The sequence below is a fragment of the Rhipicephalus microplus genome, chromosome 5 (genome assembly GCF_043290135.1).
Source record: "Rhipicephalus microplus isolate Deutch F79 chromosome 5, USDA_Rmic, whole genome shotgun sequence".
Lineage (NCBI taxonomy): Eukaryota > Metazoa > Arthropoda > Arachnida > Ixodida > Ixodidae > Rhipicephalus > Rhipicephalus microplus.
In genome coordinates, this window is record NC_134704.1 from 164,685,915 (window position 1) to 164,707,883 (window position 21,969).

At 45.7% G+C, this 21,969-nt stretch overlaps 16 non-coding genes across 16 annotated transcripts; 7 read left to right on the forward strand and 9 right to left on the reverse strand.

Annotated features, from left to right (window-relative positions):
* Window positions 1-144: 144 nt before the first annotated feature.
* On the forward strand, window positions 145-216 carry TRNAW-CCA (transfer RNA tryptophan (anticodon CCA)). The gene has a single exon. It is a non-coding gene; the product is annotated as a tRNA-Trp (tRNA).
* A 566-nt stretch (window positions 217-782) lies between these two features.
* TRNAW-CCA (transfer RNA tryptophan (anticodon CCA)) lies at window positions 783-854 on the forward strand. The gene has a single exon. It is a non-coding gene; the product is annotated as a tRNA-Trp (tRNA).
* A 564-nt stretch (window positions 855-1,418) lies between these two features.
* On the forward strand, window positions 1,419-1,490 carry TRNAW-CCA (transfer RNA tryptophan (anticodon CCA)). Its single transcript has one exon. It is a non-coding gene; the product is annotated as a tRNA-Trp (tRNA).
* A 142-nt stretch (window positions 1,491-1,632) lies between these two features.
* On the forward strand, window positions 1,633-1,704 carry TRNAW-CCA (transfer RNA tryptophan (anticodon CCA)). Its single transcript has one exon. It is a non-coding gene; the product is annotated as a tRNA-Trp (tRNA).
* Window positions 1,705-1,846: 142 nt separating this feature from the next.
* TRNAW-CCA (transfer RNA tryptophan (anticodon CCA)) lies at window positions 1,847-1,918 on the forward strand. Its single transcript has one exon. It is a non-coding gene; the product is annotated as a tRNA-Trp (tRNA).
* A 564-nt stretch (window positions 1,919-2,482) lies between these two features.
* On the forward strand, window positions 2,483-2,554 carry TRNAL-CAA (transfer RNA leucine (anticodon CAA)). The gene has a single exon. It is a non-coding gene; the product is annotated as a tRNA-Leu (tRNA).
* A 565-nt stretch (window positions 2,555-3,119) lies between these two features.
* Window positions 3,120-3,191, forward strand: TRNAW-CCA (transfer RNA tryptophan (anticodon CCA)). Its single transcript has one exon. It is a non-coding gene; the product is annotated as a tRNA-Trp (tRNA).
* Window positions 3,192-5,122: 1,931 nt separating this feature from the next.
* On the reverse strand, window positions 5,123-5,194 carry TRNAW-CCA (transfer RNA tryptophan (anticodon CCA)). The gene has a single exon. It is a non-coding gene; the product is annotated as a tRNA-Trp (tRNA).
* Window positions 5,195-5,981: 787 nt separating this feature from the next.
* On the reverse strand, window positions 5,982-6,053 carry TRNAW-CCA (transfer RNA tryptophan (anticodon CCA)). The gene has a single exon. It is a non-coding gene; the product is annotated as a tRNA-Trp (tRNA).
* Window positions 6,054-7,680: 1,627 nt separating this feature from the next.
* TRNAW-CCA (transfer RNA tryptophan (anticodon CCA)) lies at window positions 7,681-7,752 on the reverse strand. The gene has a single exon. It is a non-coding gene; the product is annotated as a tRNA-Trp (tRNA).
* Window positions 7,753-8,406: 654 nt separating this feature from the next.
* Window positions 8,407-8,478, reverse strand: TRNAW-CCA (transfer RNA tryptophan (anticodon CCA)). Its single transcript has one exon. It is a non-coding gene; the product is annotated as a tRNA-Trp (tRNA).
* A 1,717-nt stretch (window positions 8,479-10,195) lies between these two features.
* Window positions 10,196-10,267, reverse strand: TRNAW-CCA (transfer RNA tryptophan (anticodon CCA)). The gene has a single exon. It is a non-coding gene; the product is annotated as a tRNA-Trp (tRNA).
* A 6,070-nt stretch (window positions 10,268-16,337) lies between these two features.
* On the reverse strand, window positions 16,338-16,409 carry TRNAW-CCA (transfer RNA tryptophan (anticodon CCA)). The gene has a single exon. It is a non-coding gene; the product is annotated as a tRNA-Trp (tRNA).
* A 2,268-nt stretch (window positions 16,410-18,677) lies between these two features.
* TRNAW-CCA (transfer RNA tryptophan (anticodon CCA)) lies at window positions 18,678-18,749 on the reverse strand. Its single transcript has one exon. It is a non-coding gene; the product is annotated as a tRNA-Trp (tRNA).
* Window positions 18,750-21,473: 2,724 nt separating this feature from the next.
* TRNAW-CCA (transfer RNA tryptophan (anticodon CCA)) lies at window positions 21,474-21,545 on the reverse strand. The gene has a single exon. It is a non-coding gene; the product is annotated as a tRNA-Trp (tRNA).
* A 142-nt stretch (window positions 21,546-21,687) lies between these two features.
* On the reverse strand, window positions 21,688-21,759 carry TRNAW-CCA (transfer RNA tryptophan (anticodon CCA)). The gene has a single exon. It is a non-coding gene; the product is annotated as a tRNA-Trp (tRNA).
* Window positions 21,760-21,969: the final 210 nt, after the last annotated feature.

Genomic DNA, 21,969 nt, shown 5'->3' on the forward strand with positions numbered 1-21,969 from the left:
TCAAATTCTCTTTTTATTATTTTTATCTATGTGGATATCTACTTATTTGTCTGTCTACAATGACTTGCCCCTTTACTTGAAATTCATCGACAGAAGGCTGAGCAAAACATGCTACCACGTTTGTGCGAACGGCTACCCTAAGCGGACTCGGTGGCGCAACGGTAGCGCGTCTGACTCCAGATCTGAAGGTTGCGTGTTCGAATCGCGTCCGGGTCAAATTCTCTCTTTTAATATTTTCATCTATCTGTCTATCTACTTATTTGTCTGTCTACAATGACTTGTCCTTTTACCTGTGTTTCATCGACACAAGGCCGATCAAAACATGCTACCGCGTGTGTGAAAACGGCTACACTAAGCGGACTCGGTGGCGAACCGGTAGCGCGTCTGACACCAGATCTGAAAGTTGCGTGTTCGAATGACGTCCGGGTCAAATTCTCTTCTTTATTATTTTCATCTGTCTATCTACTTTTTTGTCTGTCTACAATGACTTGTCTCTTTACCTGTGCTTCAGCGACAGAAGGCCAAGCAAAACATGCCGCCGCGTGTGTGCGAACGCCTACACTAAGTGGACTCGCTGGCGATACGGTAGCACGTCTGACTCCAGATCACATGGTTTCGTGTTCGAGTCACGTCTGGGTCAAATTCTCTTTTTTATTATTTTCAACTATCCGTCTATCTACTTATTTGTCTGTCTACAGTGACTTGTCTCTTTACCTGTGTTTCATCGACAGAAGGCCGAGCAAAACATGCTACCACGTTTGTGCGAACGGCTACCCTAAGCGGACTCGGTGGCGCAACGGTAGCGCGTCTGACTCCAGATCTGAAGGTTGCGTGTTCGAATCGCGTCCGGGTCAAATTCTCTCTTTTAATATTTTCAACTATCTCTCTATCTACTTATTTGTCTGTCTACAATGACTTGTCTCTTTACCTGTGCTTCATCGACAGAAGGCCGAGCAAAACATGCTACCGCGTGTGTGCGAACGGCTACCCTAAGCGGACTCGGTGGCGCAACTTTAGCGCGTCAAACTCCAGATCAGAAGGTTGCGTGTTCGAACCATGTGCGGGTCAAATTTTCTTTTTTGTTATTTTTATCTGTCTATCTACTTATTCGTCATTCTACAATGACTTGTCTCCTTACCTGTGCTTCATCGACAGAAGGCTGAGCAAAACATGCTACCGCGTGTGTCCGAACGGCTGCGCTAAGTGGACTCGGTGGCGACACAGTAGCACGTCTGACTCCAGATCAGAAGTTCGCGTGTTCGAATCAGGTCCATGTTAATTTGTTTTTTATTATTTTCATCTATCTGTCTATATACCTATTTGTCTGTCTACAATGACTTGTCTCTTTACCTGTGCTTCATCGACAGAAGGCCGAGCAAAACATGCTACCGCGTGTGTGCCAACGGCTACCCTAAGCGGACTCGGTGGCGCAACGGTAGCGCGTCAGACTCCAGATCAGAAGGTGGCGTGTTCGAATCACGTCTGGGTGAAATTCTTTCATTTATTATTTTCCACTATCTGTCTATCTACTTATTTGTCCTTCTACAATGACTTGTCTCTTTACCTTTGCTTCGTCGACAGAAGGCCGTACAAAACATGCTACCGCGTATGTGCGAACGGCGACCCTGAACGGACTCGGTGGCGCATCGGTAGCGCGTCTGACTCCAGATCAGAAGGTTAAGTGTTCGAATCACGTCCAAGTCAAATTCTCTTTTTTATTATTTTCATCTATCTGTCTATCTACTTATTTGTCTGTGTACAATGACTTGTCTCTTTACTTGGGATTCATCGACAGAAGGCCGAGCAAAACATGCTACCACGTTTGTGCGAATGGCTACCCTAAGCGGACTCGGTGGCGCAACGGTAGCGCGTCCGATTCCAGATCTGAAGGTTGCGTGTTCGAATCGCGTCTGGGTCAAATCTTCATTTTATTATTTTCAACTATCTGTCTATCTACTTATTTGTCTGTCTACAATGACTTGTCTCTTTACCTGTGCTTCATCGACAGAAGGCCGAGCAAAACATGCTACCGCGTGTGTGCGAACGGCTACCTTAAGCGGACTCGGTGGCGCAACTTTAGCGCGTCATACTCCAGATCAGCAGGTGTCGTGTTCGAACCATGTGCGGGTCAAATTCTCTTTTTTGTTATTTTTATCTGTCGATCTACTTATTCGTCATTGTACAATGACTTGTCTCTTTACCTGTGCTTCATCGACAGAAGGCCGAGCAAAACATGCTACCGCGTGTGTGCGAACGGCTGCGCTAAGTGGACTCGGTGGCGACACAGTAGCACGTCTGACTCCAGATCAGAAGTTCGCGTGTTCGAATCACGTCCGTGTTAATGTCTTTTTTTATGATTTTCATCTATCTGTCTATCTACCTATTTGTCTGTCTACAATGACTTGTCTCTTTACCTCTGCTTCATCGACAGAAGGCCGAGCAAACCATGCTACTGCGTGTGTGCGAACGGCTACCCTGAGCGGACTTGGTGGCGCAACGGTAGCGCGTCAGACTCAAGATCAGAAGGTGGCGTGTTCGAACCACGTTCGGGTCAAATTCTCGTTTTTATTATTTTCATCTATCTGTCTATCTACTTATTTGTCTGTCTACAATGACTTGACTCTTTGCCTGTGCTTCATCGACAGAAGGCCGAGCAAAACATGCTACCGTGTGTGTGCGAACGGCTACCCTAAGTGGACTCGGTGGCGCAACTTTAGCGCGTCATACCCCAGATCAGAAGGTTGCGTGTTCGAATCTTGTGCGGGTCAAATTCTCTTTTTTGTTATTTTTATCTGTCTATCTACTTATTCGTCATTCTACAATGACTTGTCTCTTTACCTGTGCTTCATCGACAGAAAGTCGAGCAAAACATGCAACCGCGTGTGTGCGAACGGCTGCGCTAAGTGGACTCGGTGGCGACACAGTAGCACGTCTGACTCCAGATCAGAAGTTCGCGTGTTCGAATCACGTCCGTGTTAATTTCTTTTTTAATTATTTTCATCTATCTGTCTATCTACCTATTTGCCTGTCTACAATGACTTGTCTCTTTACCTGTGCTTCATCGACCGAAGGCCGAGCAAAACAAGCTACCGCGTGTGTGCGAACGGCTACCCTAAGCGGACTCGGTGGCGCAACGGTAGCGCGTCTGACTCCAGATCAGAAGGTTAAGTGTTCGAATCACGTTCAAGTCAAATTCTCTTTTTTATTATTTTCAGTTATCTGTCTATATACTCTTTTGTCTGTCTACAATGACTTGTCTCTTTACCTGTGCTTCATCGACAGCAAGCCAAGCAAAACATGCTAACACGTGTGTGCGAACGGCTACCTTAAGCGGACTCTGAGGCGCAACGGTAGTGCGTCAGACTCCAGATCAGAAGGTTGCGTGTAACAAATAACAAAAAAGAGAATTTGACCCGCACATGGTTCGAGCACGCCACCTTCTGATCTGGAGTATGACGCGCTAAAGTTGCGCCACCGAGTCCACTTAGGGTAGCCGTTCGCACACACGTGGTTGCATGTTTTACTCGGCCTTCTGTCGATAAAGCACAGGTAAAGAGACAAGTCATTGTAGACAGACAAATAAGTAGATAGACAGACAGTTGAAAATAATAAAAAAGAAGATTTTATCCAGACGCGATTCGAACACGCAACCTTCAGATCTGGAGTCAGACGCGCTACCGTTGCGCCACCGAGTCCGCTTAAGGTAGCCGTTCGCACAAACGTGGTAGCATGTTTTGCTCGGCCTTCTGTCGATGAATCCCAAGTAAAGGGAAAAGTCATTGTAGACAGACAAATAAGTAGATATCCAGATAGATAAAAATTATAAAAAGAGAATTTGACCCAAACGTGATTCGAACACACAACCTTCTGATCTGGAGTCAGACGTGGTACCGTTGCGCCACCGAGTCCGCTTATAGGGTTTCCCTTCGCACACACGCGGTAGCATGTTTTGCTCGGCTTTCTGTCGATGAAGCACAGGTAAAGGGACAAGTCATTGTAGACAGAAAAATAAGTAGATATCCAGATAGATAAAAATAATAAAAAGAGAATTTGACCCAAACGTGATTCAAACACACAACCTTCTGATTTGGAGTAAGACGTCGTACCGTTGCTATACCAAGTACGCTTATAGGGTAGCCCTTCGCACACACGCGGTAGCATGTTTTGCACGGCCTTCTGTCGAGGAAGCACAGGTAAAGAGACAAGTCATTGTAGACAGACAAATAAGTAGATAGACAGATAGTAGAAAATAATAAAAGAAAGAATTTCACCCAGACGTGATTCGAACACGCAACCTTCTGATCTGGAATCTGACGCGCTACCGTTGCGCCTCAGAGTCCGCTTACTGTAGCCGTTCGCACACACGCGGTAGCATGTTTTGCTCGGCCTTCTGTCGATGAAGCACAGGTAAAGAGACAAGTCATTGTAGACAGACAAACAGGTAGATAGACAGATAGATGAAAATAATAAAAAAAGAAATTAACACGAACGTGATTCGAACACGCGAACTTCTGATCTGGAGTCAGACGTGCTACTGTGTCGCCACCGAGTCCGCTTAGGGTAGCCTTTCGCACACACGCGGCAGCATGTTTTGCTCGGCCTTCTGTCGATGAAGCACAGGTAAAGAGACAAGTCATTGTAGACAGACAAATAAGTAGATAGACAGACAGTTGAAAATAATAAAAAAGAAGATTTGATCCAGACGCGCTTCGAACACGCAACCTTCAGATCTGGAGTCAGACGCGCTACCGTTGCGCCACCGAGTCCGCTTAAGGTAGCCGTTCGCACAAACGTGGTAGCATGTTTTGCTCGGCCTTCTGTCGATGAATCCCAAGTAAAGGGAAAAGTCATTGTAGACAGACAAATAAGTAGATAGACAGATAGATGAAATTATTAAAAAAGAGAATTTCACCCGGACGTCATTCGAACACGCAACCTTCTGATCTGAAGTCATACGCGCTACCGTTGCGCCACCGAGCCCGTTCAGAGTCGCCGTTCGCAGATACGTGGTAGCATGTTTTGCACGGCCTTCTGTCGACGAAGCAAAGGTAAACAGACAAGTCATTGTAGACAGACAAATAAGTAGATAGACAGATAGTTGAAAATATTGAAAAAAAAGATTTGACCCAGACGCGATTCGAACACGCAACCTTCAGATCTGGAGTCAGACGCGCTACCGTTGCGCCACCAAGTCCGCCTAGGGTAGCCGTTCGCACAAACGTGGTAGCGTGTTTTGCTCGGCCTTCTATCGATGAATCCCAAGTAAAGGGACAAGTCATTGTAGACAGACAAATAAGTAGATATCCAGATAGATAAAAATAATAAAAAGAGAATTTGACCCAAACGTGATTCGAACACACAACCTTCTGATCTGGAGTCAGATCTGGTACCGTTGCCCCACCGAGTCCGCTTATAGGGTTGCCCTTCGCACACACGCGGTAGCATGTTTTGCTCGGCTTTCTGTCGATGAAGCACAGGTGAAGAGACAAGTGATTGTAGACAGACAAATAGGTAGATAGACAGATAGATGAAAATATTAAAGAAGAGAACTTGACTCGGACATGGTTCGAACACGCCACCTTCTGATCTGGAGTCAGACGTGCTAAAGTTGGACCACCGAGTCCGCTTATAGGGTTGCCCTTCGCACACACGCGGTAGCATGTTTTGATCGGTCTTCTGTCGATGAAGCACAGGTGAAGAGACAAGACATTGTAGACAGCCAAATAAGTAGATAGACAGATAGATGAAAATAATAAAGATGAGAACTTGACCCGGACGTGGTTCGAACACGCAACGTTCTGATATGGAGTCAGACGTGCTACCGTGTCACCACCGAGTCCACTTAGTGTAGCCGTTTTCACACACGCGGTAGCATGTTTTGATCGGCCTTGTGTCGATGAAGCACAGGTAAAGGGAGAAGTCATTGTAGACAGACAAATAAGTAGATAGACAGATAGATGAAAAGAATAAAAAAGAGAATTTGACCCGGACGTGATTCGAACACGCAACTTTCTGTACTGGAGTCAGACGCGCTACCGTTGCGCCACCGAGTCCGCTCAGGGTCTCCGTTCGCACATACGCGGTAGCATGTTTTGCACGGCCTTCTGTCGACGAAGCAAAGGTAAAGGGAAAAGTCATTGTAGAAGGACAAATAAGTAGAATAACAGATAGTGGAAAATAATAAAGAAGAGAATTTCACCCAGACGTGATTCGAACACGCAACCTTCTGATCTGGAGTCTAACGCGCTACCGTTGCGCCTCAGAGACCGCTTAGGGTAGCCGTTCGCACACACGTGTTAGCATGTTTTGCTTGGCCTGCTGTCGATGAAGCACAGGTAAAGAGACAAGTCATTGTAGACAGACAAAAGAGTAGATAGACAGATAGATGAAAATAATAAAAAAGAGAGTTTGACTTCGACGTGATTCGAACACTTAACCTTCTCATCTTTAGTCAGACGCGCTACTGATGCGCCACCGAGTCCGCCGATGGCTGTTCGCACACACGCAGTAGCATGTTTTGCTCGTCCTTCTGTCGATGAAGCACAGGTAAAGAGACAAGTCATTGTAGACAGACAAATAGGTAGATAGAGAGATAGATGAAAATAATAAAAAAATAACACGGACGTGATTCGAACACGCGAACTTCTGATCTGGAGTCAGACGTGCTACTGTGTCGCCACCGAGTCCACTTAGCGAAGCCGTTCGCACTCACGCGGTAGCATGTTTTGCTCGGCCTTCTGTCGAAAAGCGCAGGTAAAGAGACAAGTCATTGTAGATTGACGAATAAGTAGATAGACAGATAAAAATAACAAAAAAGAGAATTTGACCCGCACATGGTTCGAACACGCAACCTTCTGATCTGGAGTATGACGCGCTAAAGTTGCGCCACCGAATCCACTTAGGGTAGCCGTTCGCACACACGTGGTTGCATGTTTTGCTCGGCTTTCTGTCGATGAAGCACAGGTAAAGAGACAAGTCATTGTAGACAGACAAATAAGTAGATAGACAGATAGTTGAAAATAATAAAAAAGAGCATTTGACCCAGACGCGATTCGAACAAGGAACCTTCAGATCTGGAGTCAGACGCGCTAACGTTGCGCCACCGAGTCCGCTTAGGGTAGCCGTTCGCACAAACGTGGTAGCATGTTTTGCTCGGCCTTCTGTCGATGAATCCTAAGTAAAGGGACAAGTCATTGTAGACAGACAAATAAGTAGATATCCAGATAGATAAAAATAATAAAAAGAGAGTTTGACCCAAACGTGATTCAAACACACAACCTTCTGAACTGGAGTCAGACGTTTTACCGTTGCGCCACCAAGTCCCATTATAGGGTTTCCCTTCGCACACACACGGTAGACTGTTTTGCTCGGCCTTCTGTCGATGAAGCACAGGTGAAGAGACAAGTCATTGTAGACAGACAACTAAGTAGATAGACAGATAGATGAAAATAATAAAGAAGAGAACTTGACCCGGACGTGGTTCGAACACGCAACCTTCTGATATGGAGTCAGACGTGCTACCGTGTCGCCACCGAGTCCACTTCGTGTAGCCGTTGTCACACACACGGTAGACTGTTTTGCTCGGCCTTCTGTCGATGAAGCACAGGTGAAGAGACAAGTCATTGTAGACAGACAACTAAGTAGATAGACAGATAGATGAAAATAATAAAGAAGAGAACTTGACCCGGACGTGGTTCGAACACGCAACCTTCTGATATGGAGTCAGACGTGCTACCGTTGCGCCACCGAGTCCACTTAGCGCAGCCGTTCGCACACACGCGGTAGCATGTTTTCTCGGCCTTCTGTCGATGAAGCACAGGTAAAGAGGAAGTCATTGTAGAATGAAGAATAAGTTTTTTTTTGTGTGTTATATATGTTGTACCCACCCCCTCTGTAATGCCCTACGGGCCCTGAGGGTATTCTAATAAATAAATAAATAAAGAAGTAGATAGACAGATAAAAATAAAAAAAAGAGAATTTGACCCGCACATGGTTCGAACACGCAACCTTCTGATCTGGAGTATGACGCGCTAAAGTTGCGCCACCGAGTCCGCTTAGGGTAGCCGTTCGCACACACATGGTAGCATCTTTTGCTCGGCCTTCTGTCGATGAAACACAGGCAAAGAGACAAGTCATTGTAGACAGACAAATAAGCAGATAGACAGATAGATGAAAATAATAAAAAAGAGAATTTGACTTGGACGTGATTCGAACACTCAACCTTCTGATCTGGAGTCATACGCGCTACCGTTGCGCCACCGAGCCCGTTCAGAGTCGCCGTTCGCAGATACGTGGTAGCATGTTTTGCACGGCCTTCTGTCGACGAAGCAAAGGTAAACAGACAAGTCATTGTAGACAGACAAATAAGTAGATAGACAGATAGTTGAAAATATTAAAAAAAAGATTTGACCCAGACGCGATTCGAACACGCAACCTTCAGATCTGGAGTCAGACGCGCTACCGTTGCGCCACCAAGTCCGCCTAGGGTAGCCGTTCGCACAAACGTGGTAGCGTGTTTTGCTCGGCCTTCTGTCGATGAATCCCAAGTAAAGGGTCAAATCATTGTAGACAGACAAATAAGTAGATATCCAGATAGATAAAAATAATAAAAAGAGAATTTGACCCAAACGTGATTCGAACACACAACCTTCTGATCTGGAGTCAGATCTGGTACCGTTGCGCCACCGAGTCCGCTTATAGGGTTGTCCTTCGCACACACGCGGTAGCATGTTTTGCTCGGCTTTCTGTCGATGAAGCACAGGTGAAGAGACAAGTGATTGTAGACAGACAAATAAGTAGATAGACAGATAGATGAAAATAGTAAAAAAGAGAATTTGACACGGACGTGATTCGAACACGCAACCTTCTGATCTGGAGTCTGACGCGCTACCGTTGCTCCTCAGAGTCCGCTTAGGGTAGCCGTTCGCACACACGCGGTAGCATATTTTGCTCGGCCTTCTGTCGATGAAGCACAAGTAAACAGACAAGTCATAATAGACAGACAAATAGGTAGATAGACAGGTAGATGAAAATAATAAAAAAATTAAAATGGACGAGATTTGAACACGCGAACTTCTGATCTGGAGTCAGACGTGCTACTGTGTCGCCACCGAGTCCGCTTGGCGCAGCCGTTCGCACACACGCGGTAGCATGTTTTGCTCGGCCTTCTGTCGATGAAGCACAGGTAAAGAGACAAGTCATTGTAGAATGACAAATAAGTAGATAGACCGATAAAAATAACAAAAAAGAGAATTTGACCCGCACATGGTTCGAACACTCAATCTTCTGATCTGGAGTATGACGCGCTAAAGTTGTGCCACCGAGTCCACTTAGGGTAGCCGTTCGCACACACGCGGTAGCATGTTTTTCTCGGCCTTTTTTCGATGAAGCACAGGTGAAGAGACAAGTCATTGTAGACAGACAAATAGGTAGATAGACAGAAAGATGAAAATATTAAAGAAGAGAACTTGACTCGGACATGGTTCGAACACGCCACCTTCTGATCTGGAGTCAGACGTGCTACCGTGTCGCCACAGAGTCCACTTCGTGTAGCCGTTGTCACACACGCGGTAGCATGTTTTGATGGCCTTGTGTCGATGAAGCACAGGTAAAGGGACAAGTCATTGTAGACAGACAAATAAGTAGATGGACAGATAGATGAAAATAATAGAAAAAGAAATTTACGCGGACGTGATTCGAACACGTGAACCTCTGATCTGGAGTCAGACGTGCTACTGTGTCGCCACCGAGTCCACTTAGCGCAGCCGTTCGCACACACGCGGTAGCATGTTTTCTCGGCCTTCTGTCGATGAAGCACAGGTAAAGAGGAAGTCATTGTAGAATGAAGAATAAGTTTTTTTTTCTTGTGTGTTATATATGTTGTACCCACCCCCTCTGTAATGCCCTACGGGCCCTGAGGGTATTCTAATAAATAAATAAATAAATAAGTAGATAGACAGATAAAAATAAAAAAAGAGAATTTGACCCGCACATGGTTCGAACACGCAACCTTCTGATCTGGAGTATGACGCGCTAAAGTTGCGCCACCGAGTCCGCTTAGGGTAGCCGTTCGCACACACATGGTAGCATGTTTTGCTCGGCCTTCTGTCGATGAAACACAGGTAAAGAGACAAGTCATTGTAGACAGACAAATAAGCAGATAGACAGATAGATGAAAATAATAAAAAAGAGAATTTGACTTGGACGTGATTCGAACACTCAACCTTCTGATCTGGAGTCAGACGCGCTACCGATGCGCCACCGAGTCCGCTTAGTGTAGCCGTTCGCACACACGCGGTAGCATGTTTTGCTCGGCCTTCTGTCGATGAAGCACAGATAAAGAGACAAGTCATTCTAGACAGACAAATAGGTAGATAGACAGATAGATGAAAATAATAGAAAAAGAAATTTACGCGGACGTAATTCGAACACGTGAACTTCTGATCTGGAGTCAGACGTGCTACTGTGTCGCCACCGAGTCCACTTAGCGCAGCCGTTCGCACACACGCGGTAGCATGTTTTCTCGGCCTTCTGTCGATGAAGCACAGGTAAAGAGAAAGTCATTGTAGAATGAAGAATAAGTAGATAGACAGATAAAAATAAAAAAAAGAGAATTTGACCCGCACATGGTTCGAACACGCAACCTTCTGATCTGGAGTATGACGCGCTAAAGTTTCGCCACCGAGTCCGCTTAGGGTAGCCGTTCGCACACACGCGGTAGCATGTTTTGCTCGGCCTTCTGTCGATGAAGCACAGGTAAAGAGACAAGTCATTGTAGACAGACAAATAGGTAGTTTGACAGATAGTTGAAAATATTAAAAAAGAAGATTTGACCCTGACGCGATTCGAACACGCAACCTTCAGATCTGGAGTCAGATGCGCTACCGTTGCGCCACCGAGTCCGCTTAGGGTAGTCGTTCGCACAAACGTGGTAGCATGTTTTTCTCGGCCTTCTGTCGATGAAGCACAGGTAAAGAGACAAGTCATTGTAGACAGACAAAAGAGTAGATAGACAGATAAAAATAACAAAAAAGAGAATTGGACCCGCACATGGTTCGAACACGCAACCTTCTGATCTGGAGTATGACGCGCTAAAGTTGCGCCACCGAGTCCACTTTGGGTAGCCGTTCGCCACACTGGTAGCATGTTTTGCTCGGCCTTCTGCCGATGAAGCACAGGTAAAGAGACAAGTCATTGTAGACAGACAAATAAGTAGATAGACAGATAGATGAAAATATTAAAAAAGAGAATTTGTCCCGGACGTGATTCGAACATGCAACCTTCAGATCTGGAGTCAGGCGCGCTGCCGTTGCGCCACCGAGTCCGTTTGAGTAGCCATTCACACACACGCGGTAGCATGTTTTGCACGGCCTTCAGTCGAGGAAGCACAGGTAAAGAGACAAGTCATTGTAGACAGACAGACAGGTAGATAGACAGATAGATGAAAATAATAAAAAAAGAAATTAACACGGACGTGATTCGAACACGCGAACTTCTGATCTGGAGTCAGACGTGCCACTGTGTCGCCACCGAGTCCGGTTAGGGTAGCCGTTCACACACACGCGGCAGCATGTTTTGCTCGGCCTTCTGTCGATGAAGCACAGGTGAAGAGACAAGTCATTGTAGACAGACAAATAAGTAGATATCCAGATAGATAAAAATTATAAAAAGAGAATTTGACCCAAACTTGATTCGAACACACAACCTTCTGATCTGGAGTCAGACGTGGTACCGTTGCGCCACCGAGTCCGCTTATAGGGTTTCCCTTCGCACACACGCGGTAGCATGTTTTGCTCGGCTTTCTGTCGATGAAGCACAGGTAAAGGGACAAGTCATTGTAGACAGACAAATAAGTAGATAGACAGATAAATGAAAATAGTAAAAAAGAGAATTTGACCCGGACGTGATTCGAACACGCAACCTTCTGATCTGGAGTCTGACGCGCTACCGTTGCTCCTCAGAGTCCGCTTAGGGTAGCCGTTCGCACACACGCCGTAGCATGTTTTGCTCGGCCTTCTGTCGATGAAGCACAAGTAAAGAGACAAGTCATTGTAGACAGACAAATAGGTAGATAGACAGATAGATGAAAATAATAAAAAAATTAACACGGACGTGATTCGAACACGCGAACTTCTGATCTGGAGTCAGACGTGCTACTGTGTCGCCACCGAGTCCACTTGGCGCAGCCGTTCGCACACACGCGGTAGCATGTTTTGCTCGGCCTTCTGTCGATGAAGCACAGGTAAAGAGACAAGTCATTGTAGAATGACAAATAAGTAGATAGACAGATAAAAATAACAAAAAAGAGAATTTGACCCGCACATGGTTCGAACACGCCATCTTCTGATCTGGAGTATGACGCGCTAAAGTTGCGCCACCGAGTCCACTTAGGGTAGCCGTTCGCACACACGTGGTTGCATGTTTTGCTCGGCCTTCTGTCGATGAAGCATAGGTAAAGAGACAAGTCATTGTAGACAGACAAATAAGTAGATAGACAGATAGTTGAAAATAATAAAAAAGAGCATTTGACCCAGACGCGATTCGAACACGGAACCTTCAGATCTGGAGTCAGACGTGGTACCGTTGCGCCACCGAGTCCGCTTATAGGGTTTCCCTTCGCACACACGCGGTAGCATGTATTGCTCGGCTTTCTGTCGATGACGCACAGGTAAAGGGACAAGTCATTGTAGACAGACAAATAAGTAGATAGACAGATAGATGAAAATAGTAAAAAAGAGAATTCGACCCGGACGTGATTCGAACACGCAACCTTCTGATCTGGAGTCTGACGCGCTACCGTTGCTCCTCAGAGTCCGCTTAGGGTAGCCGTTCGCACACACGCCGTAGCATGTTTTGCTCGGCCTTCTGTCGATGAAGCACAAGTAAAGAGACAAGTCATTGTAGACAGACAAATAGGTAGATAGACAGATAGATGAAATTCATAAAAAGAAAATTTGACCCGGACGTGATTAGAAAACGCAACCTTCTGATCTGGAGTCAGACGTGCTAAAGTTGCACCACCGAGTCCGCTTAAAATAGCTGTTCGCACACACGCGGTAGCATGTTTTGCTCGGCCTTCTGTCGATGAAACACAGGTAAAGAGACAAGTCATTGTAGACAGACAAATAAGTAGATAGACAGATAGATGAAAATAATAAAAAAGAGAATTTGACCCGAACGTGATTCGAACACGCCACCTTCTGATCTGGAGTCAGACGCGCTACCGAGTCCGTTTGAGTAGCCATTCAAACACAGGCGGTAGCATGTTTTGCACGGCCTTCAGTCGAGGAAGCTCTGGTAAAGAGACAAGTCATTGTAGACAGACAAATAAGTAGATAGACAGATATTGGAAAATAATAAAAGAAAGAATTTCACCCAGACGTGATTCGAACACGCAACCTTCTGATCTGGAGTATGACGCGCTAAAGTTTCGCCACCGAGTCCGCTTAGGGTAGCCGTTCGCACACACGCGGTAGCATGTTTTGCTCGGCCTTCTGTCGATGAAGCACAGGTAAAGAGACAAGTCATTGTAGACAGACAAATAGGTAGTTTGACAGATAGTTGAAAATATTAAAAAAGAAGATTTGACCCTGACGCGATTCGAACACGCAACCTTCAGATCTGGAGTCAGATGCGCTACCGTTGCGCCACCGAGTCCGCTTAGGGTAGTCGTTCGCACAAACGTGGTAGCATGTTTTTCTCGGCCTTCTGTCGATGAAGCACAGGTAAAGAGACAAGTCATTGTAGACAGACAAAAGAGTAGATAGACAGATAAAAATAACAAAAAAGAGAATTGGACCCGCACATGGTTCGAACACGCAACCTTCTGATCTGGAGTATGACGCGCTAAAGTTGCGCCACCGAGTCCACTTTGGGTAGCCGTTCGCCACACGTGGTAGCATGTTTTGCTCGGCCTTCTGCCGATGAAGCACAGGTAAAGAGACAAGTCATTGTAGACAGACAAATAAGTAGATAGACAGATAGATGAAAATATTAAAAAAGAGAATTTGTCCCGGACGTGATTCGAACATGCAACCTTCAGATCTGGAGTCAGGCGCGCTGCCGTTGCGCCACCGAGTCCGTTTGAGTAGCCATTCACACACACGCGGTAGCATGTTTTGCACGGCCTTCAGTCGAGGAAGCACAGGTAAAGAGACAAGTCATTGTAGACAGACAGACAGGTAGATAGACAGATAGATGAAAATAATAAAAAAAGAAATTAACACGGACGTGATTCGAACACGCGAACTTCTGATCTGGAGTCAGACGTGCCACTGTGTCGCCACCGAGTCCGGTTAGGGTAGCCGTTCACACACACGCGGCAGCATGTTTTGCTCGGCCTTCTGTCGATGAAGCACAGGTGAAGAGACAAGTCATTGTAGACAGACAAATAAGTAGATATCCAGATAGATAAAAATTATAAAAAGAGAATTTGACCCAAACTTGATTCGAACACACAACCTTCTGATCTGGAGTCAGACGTGGTACCGTTGCGCCACCGAGTCCGCTTATAGGGTTTCCCTTCGCACACACGCGGTAGCATGTTTTGCTCGGCTTTCTGTCGATGAAGCACAGGTAAAGGGACAAGTCATTGTAGACAGACAAATAAGTAGATAGACAGATAAATGAAAATAGTAAAAAAGAGAATTTGACCCGGACGTGATTCGAACACGCAACCTTCTGATCTGGAGTCTGACGCGCTACCGTTGCTCCTCAGAGTCCGCTTAGGGTAGCCGTTCGCACACACGCCGTAGCATGTTTTGCTCGGCCTTCTGTCGATGAAGCACAAGTAAAGAGACAAGTCATTGTAGACAGACAAATAGGTAGATAGACAGATAGATGAAAATAATAAAAAAATTAACACGGACGTGATTCGAACACGCGAACTTCTGATCTGGAGTCAGACGTGCTACTGTGTCGCCACCGAGTCCACTTGGCGCAGCCGTTCGCACACACGCGGTAGCATGTTTTGCTCGGCCTTCTGTCGATGAAGCACAGGTAAAGAGACAAGTCATTGTAGAATGACAAATAAGTAGATAGACAGATAAAAATAACAAAAAAGAGAATTTGACCCGCACATGGTTCGAACACGCCATCTTCTGATCTGGAGTATGACGCGCTAAAGTTGCGCCACCGAGTCCACTTAGGGTAGCCGTTCGCACACACGTGGTTGCATGTTTTGCTCGGCCTTCTGTCGATGAAGCATAGGTAAAGAGACAAGTCATTGTAGACAGACAAATAAGTAGATAGACAGATAGTTGAAAATAATAAAAAAGAGCATTTGACCCAGACGCGATTCGAACACGGAACCTTCAGATCTGGAGTCAGACGTGGTACCGTTGCGCCACCGAGTCCGCTTATAGGGTTTCCCTTCGCACACACGCGGTAGCATGTATTGCTCGGCTTTCTGTCGATGACGCACAGGTAAAGGGACAAGTCATTGTAGACAGACAAATAAGTAGATAGACAGATAGATGAAAATAATAAAAAAGAGAATTTGACCCGAACGTGATTCGAACACGCCACCTTCTGATCTGGAGTCAGACGCGCTACCGAGTCCGTTTGAGTAGCCATTCAAACACAGGCGGTAGCATGTTTTGCACGGCCTTCAGTCGAGGAAGCTCTGGTAAAGAGACAAGTCATTGTAGACAGACAAATAAGTAGATAGACAGATATTGGAAAATAATAAAAGAAAGAATTTCACCCAGACGTGATTCGAACACGCAACCTTCTGATCTGGAGTCTGACGCGCTACGGTTGCGCCTTAGAGTCCACTTAGGGTAGCCGTTCGCACACACGTGTTAGCATGTTTTGCTTGGCCTGCTGTCGATGAAGCCCAGGTAAAGAGACAAGTCATTGTAGACAGACAAAAGAGTAGATCGACAGATAGATGAAAATAGTAAAAAAGGGAATTTGACTTGGACCTGATTCGAACATTTAACCTTCTGATCTGGAGTCAGACATGCTACTGTGTCGCCACCGAGTCCACTTAGCGCAGCCGTTCGCACACACGCGGTAGCATGTTTTGCTCGGCCTTCTCTCGATGAAGCACAGGTAAAGAGACAAGTCATTGTAGAATGACGAATAGGTAGATAGACAGATAAAAATAACAAAAAAGAGAATTGGACCCGTACATGGTTCGAACACGCCACCTTCTGATCTGGAGTCAGACGTGCTAAAGTTGCACCACCGAGTCCACTCAAGGTAGCCGTTCGCACACACGCGGTAGCATGTTTTGCTCGGCCTTCTGTCGATGAAACACAGGTAAAGAGACAAGTCATTGTAGACAGACAAATAAGTAGATAGACAGATAGATGAAAATAACAAAAAAGAGAATTTAACCCGAAAGTGATTCGAACACGCAACCTTCTGATCTGGAGTCAGACGCGCTACCTTTGCGCCACCGAGCCCGTTTGAGTAGCCATTCACACACACGCGGTAGCATGTTTTGCACGGCCTTCAGTCGAGGAAGCACAGGTAAACAGACAAGTCATTGTAGACAGACAAATAATTAGATAGACAGATGGCAGAAAATAATTAACAAAGGAATTAACACGGACGTGATTCGAACACGCGAACTTCTGATCTGGAGTCAGACGTGCTACTGTTTCGCCACCGAGTCCACTTGGCGCAGCCGTTCGCACACACGCGGTAGCATATTTTGCTCGGCCTTGTGTCGATGAAGCACAGGTAAAGAGACAAGTCATTTTAGAATGACGAATAAGTAGATAGACAGATAAAAATAACAAAAAAGAGAATTTGACCCGCACTTGGTTCGAACACGCAATCTTCTGATCTGGAGTATGACGCGCTAAAGTTGTGCCATCGAGTCCACTTAGGGTAGCCGTTCGCACACACGCGATAGCATGTTTTTCTCGGCCTTTTTTCGATGAAGCACAGGTGAAGAGACAAGTCATTGTAGACAGACAAATAAGTAGATAGACAGATAGATGAAAATAACAAAAAAGAGAATTTAACCCGAAAGTGATTCGAACACGCAACCTTCTGATCTGGAGTCTGACGCGCTACGGTTGCGCCTTAGAGTCCACTTAGGGTAGCCGTTCGCACACACGTGTTAGCATGTTTTGCTTGGCCTGCTGTCGATGAAGCCCAGGTAAAGAGACAAGTCATTGTAGACAGACAAAAGAGTAAATCGACAGATAGATGAAAATAGTAAAAACGGGAATTTGACTTGGACCTGATTCGAACATTTAACCTTCTGATCTGGAGTCAGACATGCTACTGTGTCACCACCGAGTCCACTTAGCGCAGCCGTTCGCACACACGCGGTAGCATGTTTTGCTCGGCCTTCTCTCGATGAAGCACAGGTAAAGAGACAAGTCATTGTAGAATGACGAATAGGTAGATAGACAGATAAAAATAACAAAAAAGAGAATTGGACCCGTACATGGTTCGAACACGCCACCTTCTGATCTGGAGTCAGACGTGCTAAAGTTGCACCACCGAGTCCACTCAAGGTAGCCGTTCGCACACACGCGGTAGCATGTTTTGCTCGGCCTTCTGTCGATGAAACACAGGTAAAGAGACAAGTCATTGTAGACAGACAAATAAGTAGATAGACAGATAGATGAAAATAACAAAAAAGAGAATTTAACCCGAAAGTGATTCGAACACGCAACCTTCTGATCTGGAGTCAGACGCGCTACCTTTGCGCCACTGAGCCCGTTTGAGTAGCCATTCACACACACGCGGTAGCATGTTTTGCACGGCCTTCAGTCGAGGAAGCACAGGTAAACAGACAAGTCATTGTAGACAGACAAATAATTAGATAGACAGATGGCGGAAAATAATTAACAAAGAAATTAACACGGACGTGATTCGAACACGCGAACTTCTGATCTGGAGTCAGACGTGCTACTGTTTCGCCACCGAGTCCACTTGGCGCAGCCGTTCGCACACACGCGGTAGCATGTTTTGCTCGGCCTTGTGTCGATGAAGCACAGGTAAAGAGACAAGTCATTTTAGAATGACGAATAAGTAGATAGACAGATAAAAATAACAAAAAAGAGAATTTGACCCGCACATGGTTCGAACACGCAATCTTCTGATCTGGAGTATGACGCGCTAAAGTTGTGCCATCGAGTCCACTTAGGGTAGCCGTTCGCACACACGCGATAGCATGTTTTTCTCGGCCTTTTTTCGATGAAGCACAGGTGAAGAGACAAGTCATTGTAGACAGACAAATAAGTAGTTAGACAGATAGATGAAAATATTAAAGAAGAGAACCTGACCCGGACATTGTTCGAACACGCAACCTTCTGATCTGGAGTCAGACGTGCTAAAGTTGCACCACCGAGTCCGCTTATAGGGTTGCCCTTCGCACACACGCGGTAGCATGTTTTGCTCGGTCTTCTGTCGATAAAGCACAGGTGAAGAGACAAGTCATCGTAGACAGACAAATAAGTAGATAGACATATAGATGAAAATAATAAAGAAGAGAACTTGACCCGGACGTGGTTCGAACACGCAACGTTCTGATATGGAGTCAGACGTGCTACCGTGTCACCACCGAGTCCACTTAGTGTAGCAGTTTTCACACACGCGGTAGCATGTTTTGATCGGCCTTGTGTCGATGAAGCACAGGTAAAGGGAGAAGTCATTGTAGACAGACAAATAAGTAGATAGACAGATAGATGAAAATAATAAAAAAGAGAAATTTACCCGGACGTGATTTGAACACGCAACTTTCTGATCTGGAGTCAGACGCGCTACCGTTGCGCCACCGAGTCCGTTCAGGGTCGCCGTTCGCACATACGCGGTAGCATGTTTTGCACGGCCTTCTGTCGACGAAGCAAAGATGAAGGGAAAAGTCATTGTAGAAGGACAAATAAGTAGAATAACAGATAGTGGAAAATAATAAAAGAAAGAATTTCACCCAGACGTGATTCGAACACGCAACCTTCTGATCTGGAGTCTGACGCGCTACCGTTGCGCCTCAGAGTCCGCTTAGGGTAGCCGTTCGCACACACGTGTTAGCATGTTTTGCTTGGCCTGCTGTCGATGAAGCACAGGTAAAGAGACAAGCCATTGTAGACAGACAAAAGAGCAGATAGACAGATAGATGAAAATAATAAAAAAGAGAATTTGACTTGGACGTGATTCGAACACTTAACCTTCTCATCTGGAGTGAGACGCGCTACTGATGCGCCACCCAGTCCGCTTAGGGTAGCCGTTCGCACACACGCAGTAGCATGTATTGCTCGGCCTTCTGTCGATGAAGCACAGGTAAAGAGACAAGTCATTGTAGAATGATGAATAAGTAGATAGACAGAAAAAAATAACAAAAAAGAGAATTTGACCCGCACATGTTTCGAACACGCAACCTTCTGATCTGGAGTATGACGCGCTGAACTTGCGCCACCGAGTCCACTTAGGGTAGCCGTTCGCACACACGTGGTTGCATGTTTTGCTCGGCCTTCTGTCCATGAAGCACAGGTAAAGAGACAAGTCATTGTAGACAGACAAATAAGTACATAGACAGATAGTTGAAGATAATATAAAAGAGGATTTGACCCATACGCGATTCGAACACGGAACCTTCAGATCTGGAGTCAGGCGCGCTACCATTGCGCCACCGAGTCCGCTTAGGGTAGCCGTTCACAAAAACGTGGTAGCATGTTTTGCTCGGCCTTCTGTCGATGAATCTTAAGTAAAGGGACAAGTCATTGTAGACAGACAAATAAGTAGATATCCAGATAGATAAAAATAATAAAAAGAGAATTTGACCCAAACGTGATTCAAACACACAACCTTCTGATCTGGAGTAAGACGTTTAACCGTTGCGCCACCAAGTCCCCTTATAGGGTTGCCCTTCGCACACACGCGGTAGACTGTTTTGCTCGGCCTTCTGTCGATGAAGCACAGGTGAAGAGACAAGTCATTGTAGACAGACAAATAAGCAGATAGACAGATAGATGAAAATAATAAAGAAGAGAACTTGACCCGGACGTGGTTCGAACAAGCAACCTTCTGATATGAAGTAAGACGTGCTACCGTGTCGCCACCGAGTCCACTTCGTGTAGCCGTTGTCACACACGCGGTAGCATGTTTTGATCGGCCTTGTTTCGATGAAGCACAGGTAAAGGGACAAGTCATTGTAGACAGACAAATAAGTAGATAGACAGATAGATGAAAATATTAAAAAAGTGAATTTGACCCGGACGTGATTTGAACACGCAACCTTCTGATCTAGAGTCTGACGCGCTACCGTTGCGCCACCGAGTCCGTTCAGTGTCGCCGTTCGCACATACGCGGTAGCATGTTTTGCTCGGCCTTCTCTCGATGAAGCACAGGTAAAGAGACAAGTCATTGTAGACAGACAAATAAGTAGATAGACAGATAGATGAAAATAATAAAAAAGAGAATTTAACCCGAACGTGATTCGAACACGCCACCTTCTGATCTGGAGTCAGACGCGCTACCGAGTCCGTTTGAGTAGCCATTGAAACACACGCGGTAGCATGTTTTGCACGGCCTTCAGTCGAGGAAGCACTGGTAAAGAGACAAGTCATTGTAGACAGACAAATAAGTAGATAGACAGAGCGTGGAAAATAATAAAAGAAAGAATTTCACCCAGACGTGATTCGAACACGCAACCTTCTGATCTGGAGTCTGTCGCGCTACGGTTGCGCCTTAGAGTCCACTTAGGGTAGCCGTTCGCACACACGTGTTAGCATGTTTTGCTTGGCCTGCTGTCGATGAAGCACAGATAAAGAGACAAGTCATTGTAGACAGACAAAAGAGGAGATCGACAGATAGATGAAAATAATAAAAAAGGGAATTTGACTTGGACCTGATTCGAACACTTAACCTTCTGATCTGGAGTCAGACGTGCTACTGTGTCGCCACCGAGTCCACTTAGCGCAGCCGTTCGCACACACGCGGTAGCATGTTTTGCTCGGCCTTCTCTCGATGAAGCACAGGTAAAGAGACAAGTCATTGTAGAATGACGAATAAGTAGATAGATAGATAAAAATAACAAAAAAGAGAATTTGACCCGCACATGGTTCGAACACGCCACCTTCTGATCTGGAGTCAGACGTGCTAAAGTGTCACCACCGAGTTCGCTTATAGGGTTGCCCTTCGCACACACGCGGTAGCATGTTTTGCTCGGTCTTCTGTCGATGAAGCACAGGTGAAGAGACAGACAAATAAGTAGATAGACTTATTTAGACAGACATTGTAGACAGACAAATAAGTAGATAGACAGATAGATGAAAATAATAAAGAAGAGAACTTGACCCGGACGTGGTTCGAACACCCAACGTTCTGATATAGAGTCAGACGTGCTACCGTTGCGCCACCAAGACCGCTTATAGGGTTGCCCTTCGCACACACATGGTAGCATGTTTTGCTCGGCCTTCTGTCGATGAAGCACAGGTGGAGAGACAAGTCATTGTAGACAGACAAATAAGTAGATAGACAGATAGACAAAAATAATAAAGAAGAGAACTTGACCCGGACGTGGTTCGAACACGCAACCTTCTGATCTGGAGTCTGACGCGCTAAAGTTGCGCCACCGAGTCCGCTTAGGGTAGCCGTTCGCACACACGCGGTAGCATGTTTTGCTCGGCCTTCTGTCGATGAAGCACAGGTAAAGAGACAAGTCATTGTAGACAGACAAATAGGTAGTTTGACAGATAGTTGAAAATATTAAAAAAGAAGATTTGACCCAGACGCGATTCGAACACGCAACCTTCAGATCTGGAGTCAGATGCGCTACCGTTGCGCCACCGAGTCCGCTTAGGGTAGTCGTTCGCACAAACGTGGTAGCATGTTTTTCTCGGCCTTCTGTCGATGAAGCACAGGTAAAGAGACAAGTCATTGTAGACAGACAAAAGAGTAGATAGACAGATAAAAATAACAAAAAAGAGAATTGGACCCGCACATGGTTCGAACACGCAACCTTCTGATCTGGAGTATGACGCGCTAAAGTTGCTCACCGAGTCC